We start from the raw sequence: 11,861 nt of genomic DNA on the forward strand, positions 1-11,861 counted from the left end.
GAAAGAAAGAAAGAAAGAAAGAAAGAAAGAAAGAAAGAAAGAAAGAAAGTCAAGAAAAGTTCTCAAGCCAGAATGATCCAGACGCTGTTGTCTGGTGGTCAGAGGAGGAAGGAGAGAGAGAGAGAGAGGAAAAAGGGGAATAGAGGAAGAGGGGAGAGGGAAGAGGGAAGAGGGAGGGAGAAAGGGATGAAGGAAGGGGGAGAGAAGGAGGGAAAGAGGAGGCAGGCAGAGAGAACAGCTATACCTTTTCAACTGCTTCTATTGTACCTGTTCAAGGATGAAACTCAAGCCCACAGTGGTCCACAGCAAGGCTCTTAGTAAGAGGTCACCTCTCTACAGATTTCTACATATAGCCAGGTAGTTAGCCAAGGCCCTCTAAGAATAACTAGTCTTCAGCTGAGTCAAGTTTTTGTTTGGGTAAATTCAGAAATTTCTTGTTTTGCACCTAGTTTGAGTTTTATTAGCTACTAAGTAATGATGGTGTGAGAAGTTTAGATAGGTCAACTTAACTTAAAGAGGTGAAGCTACCCTTTGAAAGAAGCTTTTCTTAAGTTATTTATTAGCACAAGAATCAAGAATTGATCTTTTTATAAATTCTACCTTCCAGGATAATTAGTAAAGAAGCTACATTGAATAAAGATTAGATGAGAATAACAAATTGTCCACCAAAACTTGAGGTAGAAGAACTTGATCTAACACTTAAATTCTGAAGGTTCGTGGCATATTGGATGCTATAGGAAGTCACCTGAAGGTGACTTCTACCAAGAACACATTAGTTTGTTCAAGGACAGGGTCTCAAGTGGATACTGGACATGGGCTCCCTCCATAAGAAAACTGCTGCCACTGTTATAGTCCTGCCAACTCTTAAGACTTTTAAGAGTTAAAGGTATTGGTTTTGCCAGATAGAAAGAATGTTATCCCAGATGATCTGGTCTTGATGTAGCTAAATCATTAGTGGTTCTGTTTCAGGATGATTTTTTTTTAAATTTGATTCTGGCTATTTGTAAACCCCTAATGTGGTACTAAGGGATACTGAGACTACCCACTTCTGTGATGAGTCACATAAGGTTAGGAAGAACAACATTATGGACATCATTGGAATATGAAAGAGGAAAGAGATACAAGAGAAAAGAGGAGTTTACAGACCTCTTATGATCTTCAAAATATCAGACCCAGAAAGGTAAGAATCAAGTAACCCTTTCCAATATGCTAGAGAAGCAAAGTGGCCTATATCAGATGAATAATCTTTTCACTGAAGTGTTTTCTTGGTTGACAAGAGACAAAACATGACTGAAAGGTCTTAAATTTGATACTGAGAAAAAAAATCTAAAAAGGATTCTATAGCCAGGTGTTGTTGAACATTCAACAGCTCTCACTGAGCTCTTCAAGAACCACAGAGTTGATCACAGAAGGCTTCTTTTGGAGAACTTCCACAGTGTAGAGCAATCCCACTTCCATAAAGATCACTCGTGAAAACGTTCAAGTCTTTGCATCTGCAGTATACTAACCTGATGGGGCTAATTGGTTACCCTATATGTGGAAAGTCCCTAAGATACACCTGGGTCTCCTGGGACCCTGAGGGTGGATGCAGGTGACAAAGGCAAACTTCTCCTTCTTTGGGTTGCTATACGACCTTAGAAAACCCAGCTTTCAGCATGCTAAAACTGTGCCATGCTGTTCCTAGGAAAAATAAAAAAGCATTTTTAGGTTATATTCATGCTAACCAGTGGTCAGAACATATCCTCTAATACATTAAGGAGAAAAGAAAGCACAGAATCAGAAAACACACAGATTTTAAACTTCTACAGATTAGGCTGTATCAGAACTAACTAGCTAACAAAATATTCCTTCATCAACAAGGAGTATGAGACTGACTACATTAAGTGCCTCCAACACTAATGTTCTATAAAGAAAAATTATGCACAGAAATTGCCTCCAAAGTGGACTCTTGTGACATTGCAGGATGTGCTGAGGCATGAGAAGAATATAATGTGACACTGCATAGTGTTCTTTCCTGGAAGAAGTAGTTACAGGCCTTTTCCTGAATCAGCAGTATGTCAAGAATTAAAATGTAAATGCAAAGGAGAAAGGGGACAAACTAAATCATCAAGGAATGGAGGATGGGAAGAAAATAGGCAAGTCCAGTGACTCATAACAACAACAACAAAAAAAACAGATAAGCTAAGAATGAATAACAGCTTCTCATGCACTGGCTTCCCCTTCCAATATTGAGGATTCAATCTAGGCACACACATGTATTACAGAACTGCTCTATCATTAATAGATACTCTCAGCCTTCTTTTAAAACTATTTACTTTGAGATAGAGTCTCACTAAATTGCTCAGGCTATCGTTGAACTTCTACAGCCAAGGCATCTCCTGAACCTTTACTCTTCTTGTCTTAAATGCATAAGTAACTAGGATTGCAGACCTGTACCACCAGTTCTATGTTAATTTTGTTTTGCTTTCATTTTTGGATTTTTATCTAGATTTTTCTATTGATACATGGTCTAATATAGCCTAGGTTAGTCTTAAACTGTCTATGAAACCAAGGATAAACTTGAACTTCTGAATCTTCAGCCTCTATTTTGATGTGACTTTTTTTTAATAGTGCATAGACTGTTCCATGTCTTCTGGAGCTCTATATTGACTTTGCCTCCACCAAAGTCAAGAGTCTCACATTTCTTTTTAAAAACATTTATTTATTTTATGTATATGAGTACACTGTCACTCTTTTAGACAAGACAGAAGAGGGCATTAGATCCCATTACAGATAGTTGTGAGCCACCATGTGGTTGCTGGGAATTGAACTCAGGACCTCTGGAAAAGCAGCCAGTGCTCTTAACCTCTGAGCCATCTCTCCAGCCCGAGTCTCACATTTCTAATAATTATTTTGCACTAGGTGGTTGCTGGGCACTTTTACAAGTCATCTTCTTCATGTCAGTTCTAAGGAAACAGAGTTGGAAGGGGGTTGCTCTAGATATCAGTTGCTTAGTGATAGGAATAAGGTATATAAACTGAGAGCATAAGAAGCCACAGTGAAGCTAGCAACAGTGAACCACAGATAATAGTTTTGCTTAGACCTCTATCTGCTACCAAGAACAAATAAATCACCATAGGTGCCACTTTACAGGTAAAGGTGGGTCTCATAATGTGTGGTTCAATCCTTGGTCAATGTTTGGATGTCCTCTTTAAAATTAAAAAAGAGAAAGTTGACTCTGGCTAGGGATGCAGGAAGGCTGACTGGAATCTTCATAGCTCCCTCTGCTCCTCCAAATCCAATCCTCCAGTTTCATCCTCAGCTTTGCAGCAGAACACCTGCTTCCTTTTTTCCTCCTCCCATCTCCAATGGACCACACAGAGTTTTCCCAACTAACCTCCCTCCCACTACTCATTGTTTTTATCTCACTCACCAACTCCAGCAGGCTGTCTCTGGGAAGCCACAAAGCCAATCTCACCAGGTAAACAAGTAGGCTAACTGCAGATCTTCACCTCTTCCTCCATTCCTCCAAGTTTAATCCTCAATTCTCATTGCCAGCTCTGTAGCAGACCTGCTGTGGACTCTCCTTCTCTACCCTAATTCCCAGTGATCTAAACAGATCCTGATGGAACACACTGCTTTTCTTCCTCCTCTGAACCACTTTCAGGTTCCCCAAACTCAAGCCCATGACCATTCCTAAGTGTCACCTCCCAATATCCAGAAACACCTCTTACCTGGAACTCCCAGTGGCCACACTTAACAGGATTTCTGAAGAATTTCCTACCAGGAACCACACAGCCACTACTCTCTCCTAAAATTCAGAGGGCAACAGAAACCAAGGTACAAAATAACTACCCAACAAAGACAAGGCCAGATAGCAGCACTTCCCCAATCCTAAATGTCTGATACCAACATGAAAACACAGCCAAGATAGTAATCTCCACTGAAGGCCAGCAACCCTACCACAACAGGTCCTGAGTACTTCAACAGAGCTGAAGCACAAGTAAAAGACCTTAAAACAGCCTTTATGAATAGGATAGAGGTCCTTACAGATGAAATGAATAAATCCCTTAAAGAAATTTATGAAAACACATTGTAATGAAATAAATAAAACTGTTCAAGAAGACCTGAAAGTCAAAATAGAATCAATAAGGAAAAATCAAACTGCAGAGAATCTGAAAAGAAAAAATTTAAGAACCTCAAAAAATCAAACACAAAAACAAAAACAAACAAAACCCCCAGGAACCTCAAAAGTGAGCCTCACCAACAGAATAGAAGAAATCGAAGCAAGAATCTCAGGCACTGAAGACACAATAGAAGAAATAGATGCCTCTGACAAAGAAAATGATTTTTAAAAAGAAAATCCAAAACAACTCCTGGCACAAAACATACAAAAAAGTGGGACAATATGAAAAGACCAAATATAAGAATAATAAGAATGAAAGGAGAAAAAAACCCAGGTCAAAGGCATAGAAAATATTTTCAACAAACTCAGAAGAAAATTTTCTTAACCTAAAGGAGGTGTCTATCAGTATATAGAACACCAAATATATTGGACCAGAAAACAAAGTACCTTTGCCATCCCATATAATAATCAAAACATTTAATATACAGAACGAAAAGGAATATTAAAATCTATGAGAAAAATAATAAGACATAAAGGCAGACCTAGTAGAATTGCACCTAACTTCTCAATGAAGACTCTAAAAACCAAAAATTCATAGACAAATGTGCTACAGACTATAAGTGATCACAGTAGCCATCACAGACTACTATACTCCCCCAAACTTTTGGTCATCACAGAGAAAGTATAAACATTTCAGGATAAAATCAAATTTAAGCAACATTATCTACAAATCCAATCTTAAAGAAGGCACTAGAAGGAAAACACTAACCTAAAGTGGTTAACTATAGCCAAGAAAATACAAGAAATAAATAATCCTAGACCAGCAAATGAAGAGGGAAAGTATAGACACAACCATATCCAACCACCCACCCCCACACACATCTTCAACATCATAACCAACCAACCAACTACCATCAATCACCACTACTACTAAAGCAATGTTGTCTTAGTTAGGGTTTTACTGCTTTGAACAGATACCATGACCAAGGCAACTCTTATAAGGACAATATTTAATCGGGGCTGGCTTACAAGTTCAGAGGTTCAGTCTATTATCACATGGCAGGAGCATGGCAATGTCCAGGCAGGTGTGGTGCAGGAGGAGCTGAGAATTCTACAACTTCATCTGAAGGCTGCTAGCAGAATACTGGCCACCAGGCGGCTAGGATGAGGGTCTTAAAGCCCACACCCACAGTAACACGCCTACCCCAACAAGGTCACACCTACTCTAACAGGACCACACCTTCTAACAGTGCCACTCCCTGGGCTGAGCATATACAATCACAAATAGGAATTAACAAACACTGCTCATTCATATCTCTCAACATCAATAATCTTAATTTCCCAATAGAAAGACACAAATTAACAATGAATATGAAAACAAGATCCATCTTTCTGCTGCTTTCAAGAAACATCTTAACATAAAGGATAGAAATTGTCTTACAGTAAAAGGAAGGAAAAAGATTATTTCTGGTTTAGCCATTCAATATCTGGTAAAATAGACTTCAAAGCAAAACTAGTCAGAAGAGATAGGAAGGATACTATGGTGGTTTGACTAGGTATGGCCCCAAAAGACTTAGGTGTTTGAATGTTTGGCCCATAGGGATAGCACTATTAGGAGGTGTGGCCTTGTTGGAGGAAGTGTGTCACTGTGGAAGAGGTCTTTGCGTTCTCCTATATTCAACCTAAACCCAGTGTGGCGCAAAGTCTCCTTTTGCCTGTGGATCAAGGTGTAGAATTTTCAGTGTCATGTCTGCCTGCTACCATTGTCAGCCATGACAATAATGGTGTAAATCTCTGAAACTGTAAACCAGCCCCAATTAAATGGTTTCCTTTTTAAGAACTGTAGTGCTCATGGTGTCTCTTCATAGCAATAAAACCCAAAGAAAGACAGACATGACTCATCAAAGAAAAAATTCACCAAAAAGACCTACGAACAACCAAGTTCATTTTTTAGAAAACCACTTCTATAGTTTAAATCAAATATTGACTCTCACACATTGATACTGGGTAAATTTAATACCCTACTCTTACTAATAGACCATCCAAACAAAAACTAAATAGAGAAATGCTGGAGGGACCTAACTGATGTTATAAACCAAGTGGACCTAACAAATATTTACAGAACATTTCACCCAAACACAAAAGAATAAACCATCTTCTCTGCATCTCAAGGAACTTTCTAAAAAACTGAGCACATACTCAGACATTATAAAGCAAATTTTGACAGATAAATCTGAAATGACTCCCAGCATCCTATCAGACCACTAAAAGATTAAAGCTAGACATCAACAACAGAAACAACAGAAAGCTTACTCATGGAACCTGAACAACTGACTATTGAATGAAAAATGGGTCAAGACAGCAATAAAGAACTTAAAGACTTTTTAAGAATTCAATAAAAATGAAAACACAGCATATGCAAAATTAAGGGGCAGAATGAAGGTGGTTTTAAGTGTAAAGTTTACAGACTTTAAGTGCCCACATTAAAAAAAATTGGAGAGATCTCATATTATTAACTTAACAGCACACATGAAAACTCTAGAACAAAAAGAAAAATATAACACCCAAAAGGAGTAGACAGCAAGAAATAATCAAAGTCAGGGCTGAAATCAATAAAAAACAAACACACACACACACACACACACACACACACACACACACAGAGAGAGAGAGAGAGAGAGAGAGAGAGAGAGAGAGAGAGAGAGAGAGAGAGAGAGAGAGAATTGATAAAATGAAAAGTTAGTTTTCTGAGAAAAATCAGCAAGACTGCTAAACCCTTATCCAAATTAACTAAAAGGCAGAGAGAATTTTAAAATTTTTTTAAAAAATTAGAAATGAAACAGGGGACACAATTTCACATGACAGGGACTAAGTAAATCCAGAGAATCATTGGGGGCATACTTTAAAAACCTGAATTTCACCAAACTGGTAAATCTTAAAAAAAAGAAAGAAAGAAAGAAAGAAAGAAAGAAAGAAAGAAAGAAAGAAAGAAAGAAAGAAAGAGGGAGGGAGGGAGGGAGGGAGGGAGAAAGGAAGGAAGGAAGGAAGGAAGGAAGGAAGGAAGGAAGGAAGGAAGGAAGGTAATTTTCTCAATACATACCAGTTACTAACATTAAATTAAGAACAGATAAGCAACTTAAATAGGCTATAATCTGTAGTGAAATATAAGCACTCATCAAATGAGTAATGCCAGGGCAAGAAGGCAGGAGTGGGTGGGTGGGTGGTGGAGAGGCAGGGGGAAGCAGGAAGACCTGGAAAGGGGATAACATTTGAAATATAAATAAAGAAAATATCCAATAAAAGAAAAAAAAAAGTCTCCCAACACCCAAGTGCCCAGGGCCAGATGGCTTTAGCATAGAAACTTACCAGATTAAAAAAAAAAGTTAATGCCAATACTCTTCAAATTATTAGACAAAATAAAAACAGAAGGAATATTGACTAATTTTTTTATGAGGCTACAGTTACCCTGATAACCAAATCACATAAAGACCCAACAAGGAGAGAATTACGGACCAATTTTCTTTATAAACAGATGCGAGGCAGAGGCAGGCTGATTTCTGAGTTTGAGGCCAGCCTGGTCTACAGAATGAGTTCCAGGACAGCCAGGGCTACACAGAGAAACCCTGTCTCGAAAAACAAACAAACAAACAAACAAAAAACGTAGATGCAATTTTTCTCAATCAAATACTTGCAAAATGAATCTAAGAACACATCAAAAAGACCATCTACCATGATCAAGCAGTCTTCATCCCACAGATGCAGAGACAGTTCAATATACATAAATCTATAAATGCAATCCACCATATAAACAAACTGAAAGACAAAAACCACATAATCATCTCATTAGATGCAGACAAGGCATTGGAGATAAATCATGATAAATGTTCTGTAGAGATTATGGATACAAGGGACATATCTCAGCATAATAAAGACAATTTACAATAAGTCCATAGCCAGTATCAATTTAAATGGAGAGAAACTCAAAGAAATGCCCCTAAAATCAGGAATTAAGACAAAGTGGTCTGCTTTCTCCATAGCTATTAAATATAGTATATAAAGTCTTAGCTAGAACAGTAAGACAACTGGAGGAGATTGGGGGAGTGGGAATTAGAAAGAAGTCAAAGTATCTTTATTTGCAAGTGATATAACAATATACATTAATAAACCTAAAAATACCTCCAGGTAATTCTTATAGCTGATGAACATTTTCAGCAAAGTAGCTGGATAAAACATCAATTCAAAAAAGTAGCGCTCCTACATACAAATGAGAAATAGAAATAAATCAGGGAAACAAAACCTTTCACAATAACCACAAATTATTTAAATATCTTGGGATAACTCTAACTAAGCAAGTGAAAGACTTGTACAATAACAACTTCAACTCACTGAAAAAAAGAAACTGAAGAAGGTATCAGAAGATGGAAATATTTCCCACACCTATGGATCAGTAGGATTATATAGTAAAAATGGCCATTCTATCAAAATCAATCTAGTGATTCATTACAATTCCCATCAAAATTCTAACAATTCTTCACAGATCTTGAAAGGACAATTATCCACTTGACATGGAAACACATACACACAAAAACAGAATAGCTAAAACAATCCTGAATAATAAAAGAACTGGGGAAGAAATCACTATTCCTGATTTCAAGTTGTACAACAGAGCTATAATAATTTTTTAAAAAGCATAGTATCAGCACAATAACAGACAGGTTGATCAATGGAATTAAATTGAAGACCCAGACATAAATCTACACAACTACAGACACCTGATTTTGGATATAGAATCCAGAAACACCCCACTGGTGCTGGTCAAAATAGATGTCTGCATGTAGAAGAATGTGAACAGATCCATACTTATCACACTGTACAAAATTCATGTCCAAGTGGATCCACGACCTCAACAGCAGCAGCAGCAGCAACAACAACAACAAATACACTAAACCTGATAAAAGAGAAAGTGGCTAATAACCTTGAACACATTGGCATTGGAGACAACTTTCTGAACAAAACACTAATAGCTCAGGAACTAAGATCAACAGTTAATAAATAGGACCCCATGAAACTGAAAAGCTTCTGCACAGCAAAGGACACTGTCATTCAGACAAAGTGGCAGCCTATATGATGCAAAAATATTTTTTACCAATTACAGATCCAATAGAGGGCTCATATCCAAAATATAGAAAGAACTCAAAAAACTAAGAATCAAAAACAACTAACCTAATCAAAAATGGAATGCAGATCTAAACAGAACTCTCAACAGAAGAATCTCAAATGGCTGAGAAACATTTAAAGAAATTAACGATCAGGGAACTGCAAATCAAAACTAATTTGAGATTCTATCTTTTGCCTATAAGAATGGCTAAGATCAATAACACAAGTGAGAGCTCATGCTGGTGAGGATGAAGGGGAACTATCATCCATTGCTGGTGGATTATACAGACAGTAAGAAAATCAATATGACATGTCTTCAGAAAGTTGGAAATTGATCTTCCTAAAGATCTGGTTATACCACTCTTGGGCATATATCCAAAGAACACTTTATCCTACCATAAGGACACTTGTTCAGCCATGTACATTGGTGATCTATTCATAATAGCCAGAAACTAAAACAACTTAGATGTCTATCTTAGTTAGGCTTTCCATTGCTGTATAGAACACCATGACTAAGGCAACTCTTATAAAGAACAACATTTAATTGGAGCTGGCTTACAGGTTCAGAGGTTCAATCCATTATCATCAAGGCAGGAGCATGGCAGCTTCTAGGCAGGCATGGCACAGGAGGAGCTGAGAGTTCTACATCTTGTTCCGAAGACAAACAGAAGACTGGCTCCCATGTAGGTTAAGAGGAGGGACTCATTTATCACTTTTTCCAACAAGGTCACATCTACTCCAACAAGGCCACACGTCCTAACAGTGGCCCTCTCTGGGCCAAACATATTCAAACCACCACAATGTCCTTCAAGAAGGACAGATTAAGAAAATGTGGTACATTTACACAATGGAGTGTTACTTAAAAGTTAAAAATTACAAAATTATGAAATTCACAGGTAAATGGATAGAACTAGAAAGAAATCAAGCATGGGGGCTGGGGCGATGGCTCAGCAGTTAAGAGCACTGACTATTCTTCCAGAGGTCCTGAGTTCAATTCCCAGCAACCACATGGTGGATTGCAACCATCTGTAATGGGATCCCATGCCCTCTTCTGGTGTGTCTGAAGATAGCTACAATGTACTCATATACATAAAATAAATAATTCTTTAAAACAACAACCACAACAAAATCAACCTGAGTGAGTTATCCCAAATCCAGAAAGACTATATTCACTTATATGTTGATAATAGCTATTAGGTCAATGATACCCAAGCTACAGTCTGTAGAAACACAAAGGTTAGGTACAGAGTATGTGACTAGGGGATAAAGATAGATCTCATTAGTAATGTGGAAAAGAACAGATAGTTATGGATAGATGATGGGTAGGCTGGAATGGGAGGATCAAGTAGGGAGAGAAAAAGATAAGGGAGGGAATATAGGGAGAGACAGCTTAAATTAATACAGTAGAAGCTTCCATATATATATATATAAATAAATAAAATTATATGCCTTTTAAATGAAATAACTAAATAATGGACAAGACAGAGTCCCCAACTGGCCATCTCTCGTCACCAAATAAAACTTCCAGTACTGGGATTACGTTACATTTTATCTACTTGTTGGCCAAAGAGGTCTCATGGAAATCTCCAAACAACCCAAGCTGTTGCCAAGACTAGAGGTTGCTCTCCACAAACTGACAGCAAGGTCCCATTGCTGAAGACAACACGTATACAAAACACTTAACATGGAAAAGTCAAGCTAGTACCTAAATAGAAACCCCCTCCCTAAGTTCTTGGTACAAGAAGGTACTCTGTATGCTACCAAAAGAGAAACATAAACACCAAGCCAGCCACAAACCTTTGGTTCCAAAACAGTGTTCTGCCTGCAAACTATGTTAGGGCAATGGTAGTGGCACAAAGTTTGTGGGAGTAACCAACCAATATCTGATTTGACTTATGGCCTACTCCATGAGATGGAACCTATACATGACACTTCTTGGGGGACTAGATAGTCTGGGGGTTTAGGAGAAAACCAAATAATATTGTCCAAAAGAACAAAACAAAAAATGTAGCAAAAAAAAAAAAAAACATTAGTCTTGGTGACACTCTGCTCTATTCATAAATCAGTTTTCCACTCATCAGAGATGCTTCCTTCTGTAACAGATAGGAAGAAACCCAACACCAGACATTATTCAGAGAGTGAGATACCTTGATACACTCAGCCCTAAATGAGATGCCTCTATCAAATTCCCTCCCCTTTAGAGCTTAGGGAACCCTATGGAAGAGAAATCAGAAAGCATGAGAGCCAGAGAGGATGGAGGACTACACCAAGAAAACAAGGCCCTCTAAATCAACATGATCAAAACTCATATGAACACACAGAGATTGAGGCAGAATGCACAGGCCCTGCAAAGGTCTACTACAGGTCCTCTGCATATATCATGTGGCTTCCAGTTTACTGAATTTTAATGAAACTCTTGAGTGCATGAATGAGTGGATCTCTGATTTTTTAAAAAAACTTCTCTTGGGATCTTTTCCTTCCTTCTGTTTGCTTGTCTTGTCCAAATATTTTTGTAAATTTTTGTTTTATCTTATGTTATTTTATTATAAAAACAAATTTATATATATATATATATATATATATATACATATATATATAT

General features: G+C 37.7%; 1 protein-coding gene across 2 annotated transcripts in view; it reads right to left on the reverse strand.

Moving 5' to 3' along the window:
- The window catches only part of Map7d2 (MAP7 domain containing 2), a 107,884-nt gene that overhangs the window by 55,627 nt on the left and 40,396 nt on the right, over nucleotides 1-11,861 (reverse strand). The window lies entirely within an intron of this gene.

This window comes from Grammomys surdaster, unplaced genomic scaffold (genome assembly GCF_004785775.1).
Source record: "Grammomys surdaster isolate TR1022 unplaced genomic scaffold, NIH_TR_1.0 217, whole genome shotgun sequence".
Taxonomy (NCBI): Eukaryota; Metazoa; Chordata; class Mammalia; order Rodentia; family Muridae; genus Grammomys; species Grammomys surdaster.